Source organism: Manis javanica, chromosome 2 (genome assembly GCF_040802235.1).
Source record: "Manis javanica isolate MJ-LG chromosome 2, MJ_LKY, whole genome shotgun sequence".
In the NCBI taxonomy this organism is placed as follows: Eukaryota; Metazoa; Chordata; class Mammalia; order Pholidota; family Manidae; genus Manis; species Manis javanica.
In genome coordinates this window covers 174,758,997-174,773,112 of record NC_133157.1, presented here as the reverse complement: position 1 = coordinate 174,773,112, position 14,116 = coordinate 174,758,997, and the positions used below count along the sequence as shown (strand labels likewise).

Genomic DNA, 14,116 nt, shown 5'->3' with positions numbered 1-14,116 from the left:
CAACAGTCTGGGTCCCACAGGGTTTGAATAGGGGATAGCTAAGTCCAGATCGGGTCTAACATAGCAGCTAAAGGTAGTCTGGGCTCTTGTCACCTGTCAGTAGTAAGAAAGCAAGAAGGGAAAAGAATGTCAAAGTTGTATTAGAGGATTCTGTTAGAAATCTCGGCCTATCTGAGGAAAATGCTATTTCCCAAGCAGTTTACCTCAGGTCAATCTCTCAAATGGTGGTGAACTCATTCATAACAAGCTCAGACAGTGTTATTTAGCTCCTGTTTGGAGGGCAAGGCTGATGACTTCCTCCTGTGACTGCACTTCACTTGCCCTTGGGGGAGACAAAATTGGGCCCAATATGTAGTTAGAGGAGATTAACACTTTTATATCATCTCTCTCTTCTGTGATCACTCATTCAGCCTATATTTTGGAGAAAAGAAAATTCTATATTTAAAGCTACATCTTTTTATTGCCTCCTGGATATTTGTTCACTTGCTGTCTAGGACTGGAATTGAGCTATTATTTTTGAGCAAGAGTCATGTTAAAGGAATATGACAGTCACCTGTTTTTACTTTTCACACAGTGCTTTAAGTTTTGGGAAGCAATGTTTGTCTCACAAATAGTGGAGGATTTAGAGACTTCAGAGTTAATAAATTCTAGATCCACTTACATCTCTTTCTTTGAATGATTCAAGGCAAGAAATAATTTTTCTTTTTCCTTTTAGTTCCTGCAAAACCAAAACATAGATGAACCTGGTAGACTGTGCACCAGTCTGATAGTCTTTAGACATTTGATATTTATTTTCTGTCACATAATAATGATTTGGGCAGTCAACTAAACTTCTCAGGATGGAAAATGAGGGATTCTCCTTTAAGAAAAAGCTGTCTTCTACAGAAAAAAATGAGGTAAGGATATTGCTGTTATGGCTTGACTTAGTATTGGTGTGGAGGTGTGGATATTTTACAGGTCAAACCATTTCTCCCAAAACCTCTTAAAAACTTCATAAAATAAAGTTAAATCAGGGATGTGCCTGACTCCTCTCATGTTATGAGAGCCTATTGTTTGTGTATCTTCCTAATTTCATGATCACTGACATCACATTGTATCTTAAAAGCAGCCAAACTACATGAAAGCCATTAAACATTATAATTAAGGGCTTCATACTCTTCCCTGGAATGCTAGCTGTTAAATGTTTACCTTTTCTTGTAATCAATACGTGTATCACATCTATTATTATTATCTCATCCATAATATTTTAAAAGACCTGACTCACATTGTAGCAAATGGCTCCTTCAAAAAGTTAGTTATCAATAAAAATTTAGAACCCAAAGTTAAATAAAGAGGGTACATAATCATATTTTCTTTATATTCACTTCCTAGTTCTTTTGGATCCACAATAATTTTTAAAGGATTATGGCATACAAAAATCTTAATAGTACCCACATAAAAATATGTGGCTTAGATCCTAAATACGGCTTGAATTTTATTTGGTTATCTTACTAATTAGGGATTTGTGGGCATTGATGAAGAACGCAATTAAGGATCTTCATGAAGAATTAAACTTTCTTCTAGGAACAAATAATCCTGGAAGAAAAGAGTCAATTTGCCTTTGTTTTCAAGAGCAGTAGTCAAGGCTGGAGGGATGAACTGGTTCTTAATATGGTATAGCATTCATCATTGCAGTTGTCTTCCCACACAGCTTTCTTAGACACAATCTTTAATTCTAAGGAAAAGGCATGCGGTAAAACAGACCTACTAGAAGAAAAGATATATTCAGTAAAATGCATTTAAGAGGTTAAGAGCAAAGCATATTTGAGCTAGCAGCTTTGGCTGTAAAAGAAGACAAGTTATCTGACGACCGTTGAAAGGAAATGGTGTGCTAAAAGCTTCAGCAACATCAGGCAAGGGTGCTCTGTGGGCAAGCAGAGCAGACATCAGCAGCCCCCAGGCCGACAATAAGCACCAGTAGCACTGCACCTTTGGCAGGCAGTGGCAGCTTAACTGCTGTAGGTCTTGGCACAGTGGTGACCAAACTCACTATGGAGAGCTGAAGTAAGAGTGTGAGGGGTCAGAATCCCAGGAAATTTGTATGAAAGATAGATGTGAGACACCTCTTGGAGAGTCTTAAAACTATTTTAGGAGAATTTAAGTGAGGCTGAGATACCTTTAGTTCAGGGAAAGTTACAAATAGAGAAATATTAGTTCCAATTGTGACCTTATTTTAGTCTTCAGGTTGCTGTGATCCTAAAAGCATAAATTACGCATATGTAATATAATAACATATTAGAGGACCCTAGAAGTTAGTGAATGAAGAGGGCAACCTTGTTTGTCTTGCTTATGGCCATGTCTATGAGGCTTTGCTATTTATATAAAAGTTCCCAGTAAATTTGTATTACTCTCAGATATTGATTTTGTTCAAATGTCCCATGTCAAATAACTAATAGCCAAGAAAAGTACTGTATATCAAGAAACTAAAGGTAGATGAAGTTTCTACCTTTCAGTGCCTTTTTTTTCACTGCTGATAGATTCTAAAGTGAATCTATTAGCTGTAAGCTAATAATGTGTTCCTATGCAAAGTCTTGATGCTTTTAGTGTATACCAGGATCTTATAGGAATATTTCATGTGTGTGTGTGTACACACACACACACATTAAATATATCAAGTAGTAATCAACTGTTTCTGTTTATGGCTGCTGAGTATAACTAGCCAACAGAGATAGATTTTAATAGGACCCCTTGAAACAGCTTGGTGAATTGCACTGATCCACCTAGTCACCCAACCAGAAATCCAGCAGTTGTTTTAGCCTCCCCTCCCCTCACCAGTTAATCAGAAACAAGACTTCACAGTTCACTGCAGATACCTAGTTCAAGTATCTATACCTCTCTCCTGTACTATGACAATAACTTTGCTGTTTTTCCTGCCTCTAGTCTTCTTTCCAATCTATCCTCCCACAGTGCTCTCATACTAACATGCAAATCTTCTGCTCAAACTTGACTTCAGTGGCTCCTGTCTCAGTTGGGCCCTCATCTCCCTTGACTTCTTTTAAAAGCAAAAGTGAACATTAACAAAATAAATATACGTGAATCTTAAACTGTTCTAAAAAAGATCTTAGTAAAAAAAGATGCTGTATAAATAAATAAACAGATAAATATTTCCTTATGTTCTTGGAATTGAGAAATATTTCTTTAATGGTACTAGTACTACCAACACTATTACAAATAATTATAATACCCAGTAATGCTCACTGAGAATACTATTTTCCTTGTTTTTAAGGCCTTATTGTTTTGAGCACTTGACATGTGCTAAGTAATTCAATCCTTATGACCATCTTAGAAGTAAATTCTATTACTGCCCCCATTCTTGGATGACGAAGTAGCATTTAACACTGCAAAAAACATTACTTCAATATGTGACAGGTGGGTTTTCAATCCTGGAGGGCTGTCTTCTGAGCCTATGCTTTTTAATCACTATTATATACAAATTACAAGACATTTAGGAAAATATGAACCAATTTGATTTCATTAAAATTAAAAACATTTGAATAGCAGCAACCATAACAAGCCATGAGTATATATATACAATATCACATATATTAAATAAAAAGTCCTACATACCAATAAGAAAAAAATGACCAATAAAAGGCAAAAGATATGAACATGCAAATCACAGAAAAGAAAACTTTAATATCCAATAAACATATATGATTAACTTCCCCAGTGGTGGGAAAATTTAAATTAAACCACAATGAGATACCAATTCATGCTCAAGTTAGCACTCTGTTTTGCCAAAGATGGTGGTAAATTAATATGCAGTGCTGGTGGGAATGTAAGTTGATAGAACCACACTGTCAGTGAGAGAACTGTCAGTACCTAGTGAAATTGAAGCTATGCATAATCTACAACCCAGAAATTTTATCTCTAAATTTTATAGCTAGAACTGTGTACTCATTTACAAAGATAATATGTATAAATATGTTTATTAGAATAATATTTGTAAGTCTTAACAGTGTGAACAGCCCAACTATCCTTAGTAGAATGAATAAATAAACTGTGATTTATTCATTTTTGGAATGCATACTAATTAATATAAATTACATCTACATATGGCTATGATAAAATAATTAACTGCAAAAATGCATATGTCATGATGTCATCATTTATGTACATTTTAAACCATGTAAATGTTTTAAAATATAAAACATTCAATGAGCATGATATATACTATTCATAATAGTGTTATCTTTTGTTGAAGGAGGGAGAAAATTCAGAACAAAAGAATAGGATTTTAGCTACACTTGTTATATTTATTTCTAAATAAAATTTTTGAAGTAAATATTGCAAAATTCCATTATCTGTTAAATCTGGGTGATAGGTATATGGGTGATGCTATTTTACTGTTGAATGAATTTTTGTATTTTTATATTATCTAATCCATTTTGGTATGTAGTTCAATGTGTTTTTCATATTCTCTATTAAAACTTTAGAAACAACACAAACCCCCTTCCCCCCACCCCCCAAAAAAAAGCAAAGATAGAAAGAGAAATGATAACAGTTGGCTGAGGCACATGTTTTTCTCATCCTCTGGGGCAGAGGCAATCAGGCTGGGAAAATGTTGCTTCATTCCTGGTGGTTCCTTTAATAGTTTTTCCACCACTGCATATGAACCATTATTCATTTCCTTTAAAAATATATGTTGAGACTCTGTTATTTTCCAGGTATTGCAGTAGTCTGCTGTGTTTGACTTATCAGAGTTTTAAACACTGTTTTATTCATGTGGATACACTGCAATGCCAGGGGAAGAATCTAAGTATAGCTAAAAGGCAAGACTTTTTTTCGCCCAAGTTCTTGTATTTTCATTGGAGTCTTGGGACAATTTCTATTAGAGACTGTATTATACAACTACCAGAAGCCTCTACCAACGAATGTCACAAATATTCATTGTTTGTTGTCCCCAAACTAAATTAAGGGGGACTTTTTCCTTTGACACATTTATTTGTTTCAGATTTTTAAGAGTTTGCATTATATTTATAATGAGAATTTCTGTTGAATTCTGATATAATTGTTGAAATTTGAGCATCTGACACTAAAAGGAAGGACTAAACTATAGCAAAATTAGCCTCTTTTATCCCTTTTACCTTCCCACCTTTGCCTCTACCCTCACCAAATGTCAGATAAAAAAAGCCAGAATTATTAGATGGTTATAAATGCAAAAAACAACTTTCATGTTTTTAAATTAAGAAAGAAAAACCTACAATGTACCATTATGAAATAGAAAATCATTTTCTAAATGGAATGTAAAGGGAGATGCCGGAGAATTTGAGTTCCAGGCCATTCAAAATTCAAGTGATGCCTTAGACTTATATGGTTGCATATAAAACAGTACTGGGACATGGTCTTGGTCAGTCTCTCTCAGAAAAAACAAAATGAGTAGAGCAGGAAATGGCGGAAGCAGAAGCTGACCAGCAGTAAGTATATCTGCAACTTGGCCATACTGCATGCTCTGGGGCTGGTGTGGCCTTTCAAAGATGTCCCAAAGTTATGTATTTCTTTTATCAGCCAGTCATTGACCATGACCATCTCTGGGAGGAAGTGTAACCTTGAGCAAGGTGGTTGCCTTTGACCAAGGGCAAGCTCATGAGGGAAGTAGCTGCCAAGTCTTCAGTTGGGATATTCTTAGTAGCTGGGAGTTGGGTACGTTGACCATGAACAGGGAGTCTGGGTAGGGCACTGCTGAAGATTTCCATGCCCCCTTTACCCTATCTTTGATCTTCCTTCAAGAGGTAGGAATCTAATTGGGTGAGAGATTCAGTCATGAAACAAGGCTCTGTGATAAGTTAAAAAAAAAAAAAGAGTATCTGTTTCATAGTTTACATGGAAATAAGACAGGTGAGAGTTTGAAGGTTTGTTTTTAAGATCTCAAGAGAATATTCACTAACATGGTTACCCTAAGCTGCCACTTTGAGGTAGTCCATATCCATACAAGGATATTTCTTAAGGGATATAGTCAGTCCCCAATGGCAGTGTGGAGATGGAGAGAACAAGGCAATGTTACTGAGTTATAGAGGTTCAATTTAGGTAAGTTTCCTTCCTTGATCTCAGTAACTCTTCTATTGAACTTCTTGAATTTTTTGGTAGGATTCTTCCATCCTTTGATTACCAGATAGAATTTTCTAATGGGCTTTCCCAATTTTTTAAATGAATAACATATTTATGGAATGAATAAATTAGCATTCATTGGTGATCAGGAGTTTAGATTTATTTGAATTTTCAGTCTTTCAAATACTGATCAGATTCTAACTTCCAGATTATGAAAACTTATTTGGAATTAATATCTACTTAAATGAAATACCTATAGACACTTATACTTGATGAATTGTGTAAATTCCTAAAGAGTAATCTTAAATTAGTTTGTTTAAATTAATGATTCTGTGATTCTAAGGCTAGAAGGTATCCTAATGGAAAAAAAACATTATTTTGAAATAAGATATACCTAGGTTAGGTTTTGAAAATATTATTTATTAGTTTTCTGACATTGGGCAAGTCTTTTAACTTCCTTAAGCCACAATTTTGTTCTCTATAAAATGTAAATAATGATAGAACTTTTTTGTAGAGTTTTAAATTATACATAATACATGGCATAACAAAAGGCTTAATAAATGCTAATTGTCTTCCTTTTATGAATAATTTAGTTAAAAGTCAGTTGGGATTACACCATCAATATCTGAAAATTAAAAAAATATTCATTTTATAACTTAATATCTCACTTGTTGAGGGGGGTCGGGTTCTTGTCTCTGAAAGAGAAATTATTCTTGACGAGCTCCGAAGAGTGTAGGTAAGGAAGGAATTTATTAAAGCGAGAGTAGCAGGGAATGATAGCTGCCTTGCAGGGGGCTGAAAACAGGGAAATGCAGAGAGAAAGAGAAAGTTTGCTGAACTTCTTCTCAGCACAGGGCAGATTCCCTTGCCATCTCTTAAAGCCAGGGTCACTTGAAGTCCTGTGTCTGCTTGGATTGGATCTGCATGGCGTGGGACTAGCCCCTACCAGCCCGGGATTTGGAGAGCCGCGGAACATGGGAAAGAGTGAGAGCTTCTGAGAGCTTCCGAAAGAAGGGAGGTTTTCAGGCAGGCTCCTGGGGCTGCAGTTCCCTCCGGGCCACCAGGACAATGGGAACTTGCAGACCCAAGTCTGAGCTCTCAGCAGCTCCTCCCTGCTTAACAGGAGAAAAGCAGAGATTAAGCGAAGACTTTGAATGAAATAGCAAAGAAACAAAGACGCTTACCACTAGAAAAGTGCAGAGAGACAAAACACAATTAACTTGGGCAGTGAGAAAGCTTTATTTAAAGTTGCACGCTAAAAGAGAGAAAAAGTGCGGTCATCCTCAAAGAGGGGGCACCCAGAAAGGTTGGGGGTTCCCTCTTTTAAGGATTTTTTGAAGGGCCAGGGTCAAAAACTTGTAGTTTCAATGCTTATCACTGGTGAGAAACATTAAGTCTCTTCTATTATCAGTCCTTCAGGTAATTAGGCAAAATTAACTTAATACAAGAAATTTACAGATCCCATTGCTGCCTAGGATAGCAGCTTCCCTCTGGTAACATATCAGTCAGGGCCGCCTGCCCTGCTCCCAAAGTGGGCTGAGTTATTATCTGTTTGCTAAAGAATATGTTAGGAATCTTCCTAACTTTCTGGTTTTTAAAATGAAATCTTGGTTTTAAAATTGAATACCTCCTGTTCTTACTATATATACTGTTTATATCTCAGCTTTTTTGGACAATTAATCTTGATGCTTGTCTCCTGTCTCTGCCCTCTGTCAGTACTAAAATAAATTAATGTAGATATTGTCAAAGCAAAAATTCCACCAAAGTTGAACAGGCAAGGAAGACTGCTCAAGGCCACTTCAGTAGGGAAGAGAGACAGAACACAGTTTGAATTTAATTCCATTGAAAAAAAGAGTGGGATGATTTTTAAGCTTTACAGAAAGGGGGAGAACACAGGCCATCTGTGTTGTTAATTGGCTTACCCCAAGAAAAAATAAACTTTCTAGTATTTTTATGATAGGAGGTAGTTTTACAACCAGGATCAAAGCATCCACCAAAGTTAGGCTTCTATCCCCCACAGAGAATGGGAGATGGGGTACAGCTCCCTTGATGAACATTTCCAAGAGAAGGTTCATGAGTCCTTGTGAATGGACATTCCTTGATTATAAAACTCTCAAGAGGCTTTAAAAAAGGTTTGCATCTCAAAGGGGAAAAGACAAATTTACAATGACAAGTTTTTTTTTAAATAAATGCTTTAAGAAATGATAACTCAGGGCCAAGAGTCTGGAAAAGCCAGTCTGAAGTTTAGTTAAGCTCTTTAGAAATGTCTAAAATTGTCTTGGTCAATATCTAGGAAGCTATTTTTGAGAAATGCACATGAGCCCTAAAAATCCAATTTTATTAGCAAATTTAAAGTAGCAGTTTAAAACTCTTACAACTTCCACATCTACTGTACTTTTGTGATTCTCAGGCCTATTTTTTAATGGTATATCTTAAGAGGGAGTGGGAACCATACTGTGTTATTTTGTCCATATCTTTACTTCCTAAGTATGACCATGATACTCATCTATCAGTGAAAAGAGGGTTGCTCAATTATGGCATATTAATCATATTAATCATACTGTGCATTTTTAAAATTTACAGTAATTTCTAAGAATTGTCATAAATAATGTGGAGTTTTATCTTAGAAGATAAATATATAAATATATACTATAAAAGATGGGAGGATATATAGAAAATAAAAATAATGTATACAATGAAGGGATGGAGGGTGGGAAATGGAGAACAATTCAATTAAAATACATTCAGTTCATCCAAATACTGCTATAGTAATTATATAACATCTGTACCTTAACATCAATAATGTGATAAATTATGAATTCTAATAATAAAACCAAACTAGAAATCTTAGAACTTCAGTATCTTTAAGGCATTGTAAATAAATGAATCCTATAGTACTAAACATTAAGTTGCAAGTTCTTTTCCTTTTGCAATCTTAAAAAAGGCAAGGATAACTTTCAGAAGAGCTTTATTATTGTTTGTAAAATTACAGACCTTATCCTTTTCAAGGCTGAAATAATGGAATTGAATATTCTTGGCAAATAATTCATCGATGAATGATAAAGTTAAAAATGATACTTGAGAACTAAGGGATTTCAGCAGGCAGAAAGAAACTGTGAGTGAGAAGAGCTGCCATAATATCTACTTTATATGCTGAGTGATAAAATGAAATGCTGAGAACTTACTACAGGGCTGTTGAACCTTCCACTATCGGTGTTTTTCTGAGATCTAATTCCCTTTTCTTTCTTTTACTCCTGACCCTTCACCATTTTATTAAACCAATATTGACTGTTTCCTAACTTTTCCCCCCCTAAAGAACATGTTATATTCTCAAATCATCAGTTAACTGTCCTTTTGACTATCATAGTCATTTCCTTATACAGGAAAGAAATTGGGAAAAGAAAAGGATAAAGGAAATCTGCCATTATCAAATTAGAAAAGTAGAGGTTTTATAGAACATCACCAATAAAGATATTGGAAACTCTGACAAATTTCATTTTTGTTTTATAAAACCTTTTAGTGAAGTATACAATACAAATGCATACTTCATTCACCATGCAAACAAACCTGTATAGCAACAGATCTAGAAACAAACAAAACAGCAGGACCTAAGACCCTCCTATGTGCTTCTTCTAGACACTCCCTCCATGGTTTCTAATGATATACATTAATTTTGTTTGTTTTTGTACTTTAATAAATGGAATCATGGAATTTATATGTACTTATGTCTACCTTATGTGGCCCATTCAATATTATATTTCTGAATTCTTCTATATTATTAAGAGTAATTGTAAAGGATATATCCCCATTTTGTACACTATCCAATGTGTGGACACCAAAATGTATTTATCCCTTCAACTATTGATGTCTAGTTAAGCTTTTCCAGTATAAACTATTATAAATGTTATTATTATGAGCAAATAATATTACTATAAACTCATTTTTGTAATGATTACCTTGTTTTTGTTGTGGATTACATTGAGTCATGGGGTATGCTTATGTTTGGCAGAAGTAAACAGGTGATTTTCCAAAGTGGTTTTACTGATTTACATTCATATCAGAATCTATGACAATTTCAGCTACTCCATATACTTGTCAAACTTCTATTTTTTGTCTTTTTTAAATTTTAGCTATTATGATGAATGTGCAGTGATATATCAATCTGATTTTTGTTTTCCCTGATGTTTCTATCTTTACACATGTCTATTAGCCGTGGGTATTGTCTTCTATAAAATATCTTTCAAGTCTTTTGACCATTTTTTTTTTCTGGGTTGTCTCTTTTTCTTGTTGTTTGCAATAAAATTGCAAATATTTTATATCTTTTTTCAATATCGAGTTGAATTTTCTTTCCTTAATGGTGTCTTTTGACATACAGTTTACCAACGTTTTTCATCTTGTGTTGTTTTTTATAGCATTTCAACAAAATGTTAACCTATTCCAAAGTCACAAGATGGTTCTCCATTGTTTTCTGCTGGAAGCTTTCTTGTTTAATTTTCACATTTGGATTTACAGTCCATCTGGGCAAGCTTTTTTTTTCCATCCACATATTTTTTTCCCAATGTTTATATATGAATGAGTAAGGACCATTTTTTGAAAAGATCATAGATTCGCTCCACTCTACTACAAATTAGGCAACTATATATAGAGTGGGGCTTGTTTCGTGTTCTCTATTCTGTTCCATTGGTCTGATTGTCTGTTATTGCACCACTGTCATATTGTTTATAATGGTTCTTTTTATCTGGTAGTATAATTTTTCCACTTCTGGAAAATTTAAGCTTGACCTGTCTTTTCTTGGTTGTCCTCTGTATTTTCATATAAATTCTAGAATCAACTTGACATTTTCTTCAAAAGAAAAACTACTGGAGTTTTGATTGGTATTGCATTGAACCTATAGATTTGGGGGAATTTGCATATTGATAATATTGGGGTTACCAGTGTATGAATATATCTGCTTATTTAGATCTTCTTTAATTTCTCCCAGCAATGTTTTATAGTTTTTAATGAAAGAGCTTATAAAGTTTAATTAAATACATTGCTAGGTATTTTATATTTAAAAAATATTTTTTCTCTATGTTTAATGCTTACATATTATAAGTGAGTTTCTAAATAGACTATTAATCCTGTAACCTTTGTAAAGTCACCTACTAATTCTAGTAGTTTTTTGATTCCTTCTACCTCCACTTCCAACTTAAGTATACAATCATGTTGTCTTGGAATTGTGAATTTTGTTTCTTCCTTCCAAATCCCTATGTCTTTTTTTTTTCCTTCTTGCTGAATTGCACTGGCTGGGAATACAGTTGTCTAGAGGTGGTGATAGTGAATGTTATTGTCTCAATCACCATCTCAGAAGGAAAGTTTTAATTGTTTAAGTGTGGTGTTTGTGGAGGCTTTTTGATAAATATACTTTATAGAGAGAGGACTTTCCTGCCTATTTGTAATATATTAATTTTTTAGTAGGCTGTGAATTTTATAAGTACTCTTTTGAATTATTGAGACATCCTATGATTAATTTTATTTTTCATTTTCTCTTTTAATGTATATGTCTTAAATTGGATTTCCTCAAACTGGATCTGAGAGAAATACTGATATGAAAACTATTCATTAGAAACTATTCCTACAAGAATGCAGAATAGGTAGCAGAATGGGTAAATTGACCATACACAGGTAACATATTGTAACTCTGGGAGAAAAAAAGTTCCCAGCCTGGGGAAAATTACATTTGAAGCAGAAATCAATAAATAAAGTGGGAGAAACCATTTATTACTTCTAAGCAGTTGTCCACTTGTGCTCGCCCTGTCTCTGGTGACCCGGCTGCAGAAGAGGTGACCCAACCTCTCCAGTCTAGATAAGCCCTCACTTGCCCTTGTAATATCGCCTTGTACCTATTGTAAAATTGCCTTGTACCTATTGATATGGAGATGGACTACTTCTTTTTACCCCTTGGAAACACATATTGATATGGAGATGCACTAAAGCCAGGTGAGAGATTCTGGAAATACTGCCATTTTACCCACAACATAGCATACACCTTAAATCAATAATCATTATATGATGCTGTTCCCAGTAGGTAGAACAGATTGCAGTATACTTTCCCCAAGCTAGACCCTCAACTCTGTTTCCAAAATCCTGTTTCATCATTCTATCACCTCTCCTTTCAGTCATAGCCTGTACTTCCTTCCATGCTCTTATTGTTTAAACCTCCCCTAGATCTGCTAAAGTACAAGTAGTCTCACTTGTGGGTCATCCTATGTGGGGGGCCAAGAATAGTCACTAGGGACCCAGAGAGAGATGGGGGAGCTGTATGGAGCACCAGATTTCTCATTCCTACAGTGAAAACTCCTCATCAGGGTCCTGGGGGTCCATTTTATAGATGATATTTTTCATATCCAGCTCCTGTAACACCTGCTGGAGCTCTGCATATGCTTTCTGGCTAGTGGGTAATTATGGTAAATCACCCTGATTAGGCCAAACTGCCCTGATAGCTGCTGTCAGCCAATCCAGAAGCACCCAGTTCCCTGAGGTGCAATGGGCACTTTGCAACCACTACCAGAGGAAAGGGTGAGTCATCAGGGAAGACAGTCTACCCATTTCAGAACCTGACAAAACAATGTTTTCCACCCCTATATCCCAGAGACACAAAAGCCTTGTAGGCAGAGGTTCTGACCGCTTCTGCCAAAACCAGAAGCTCATGTCCACCAGCCCATCCTGGGTATGAGGTGGAGAATGGAGTGCTCCACAACCTGGGGAAGGGGTGGCTCCTCCCCCTAAGGAGCCTGTGGTCGTTGCATTTTTACCTTCTTAATTACAAACTGGGTGGGACTTTAAGAGGCTGGTGCCTATGGTGGTGGCCTTGGCAACAGTTCTGCACTTAGCCCCATCCCCTCATCCTCTCCCAAAATCTCCTCTACCATCTCCGGGGCTGAAGGAACTGCTCTTTCCTTCCCCTCCCCAGTGGCCTCCTGCAACACGGATTCTTCTGCAGCCTCCTTCCTTGCTGCTAATATATCTTCCAGGAGCACAACCTCTCTACTCAATAATTGTCTTTCTTTCTTAAGGGCATCTCATAAGTCATAACCTAGCTCTTTCAGATGATGCTGAAGTGTGTCTCTCTCCTGCCGAAGTGTATCTCTTGCCTCAATAACCCTTTATACTATTTTGAAAAACAAACATCCCACAGTCCTGACTGCTACACAGCCACTCAGGGCCTCTAAGCAGTCTTCTATCTCATGGAAGACTAATTGTACAGCTTCTGGTGTTTCCACCCTTCCCCAGTTGTGGGGAAGCACCCACCTATCTAGGAGGTGATTTATCCTAGACCAATTTCCCACTAGGGACTCCCCAGTTGGAAGCCCCACAGATAGGGGGCTCCTGGGTGAAACTGCACTGTCCACCACTACAGCCACTGGGGCCTCTCCACCATCCACAGGGGGGTTTTCAGGTATCTCCCCACCAACCCTAGGGGAAGCCCACCCAAGCATCGTACCCATGAAGACAGATTTTGGGTTCAGAGGGCCTGCTGACTACCACCAGGTATAACTCTGGGGGGAAAATAAGTTCCCCTCCTGAGGCAGATTACCTTTGAATCACAAATAAGTAAATAAAGTGAGATAAACCCGTTTGTTGCTTATAAGCAGTTATCTGCTTCTCCTTGCCCATGTCTTTCACAACACAGCTGCAAAAGGGGACCCCACCCAAACTCTCTGGTCCAGATATGCCCTCGCTTCCCCTTATAATCACCTATTGATATGGAGATGCCCAAATTTTTTAACAGAGTAGTTCAGATCTTCCATATATTTATTGCTTCTTTTATCACTTACTGAGAGAAATGAATAAAGTCTCCAACCCTGACTGTGAATTTATCTATTAATTGTGATATCTTCCTGACGGATTGCCCCATTTTCATTAGGAACTATTCCTCTTTACCTCTCATAATACTTCTTGACTTCATGTCTACCTTGATATTAGTATAGGTAAACCAGCTTTTCTCTGCTTACAACTGGCAAGGTCTTTCTGTTCCCATCTTTCTGCT

At 36.3% G+C, this 14,116-nt stretch overlaps 1 long non-coding RNA gene across 1 annotated transcript in view; it reads left to right on the top strand.

Moving 5' to 3' along the window:
- The first annotated feature begins 807 nt into the window (after positions 1-807).
- The window catches only part of LOC118967850 (uncharacterized), a 38,104-nt gene continuing 24,795 nt past the window's right edge, over positions 808-14,116 (top strand). Inside the window, exon 1 of the long non-coding RNA XR_012124169.1 lies at positions 808-896. This is a non-coding gene — a long non-coding RNA (uncharacterized lncRNA). The remainder of the gene's footprint in view (positions 897-14,116) is intronic.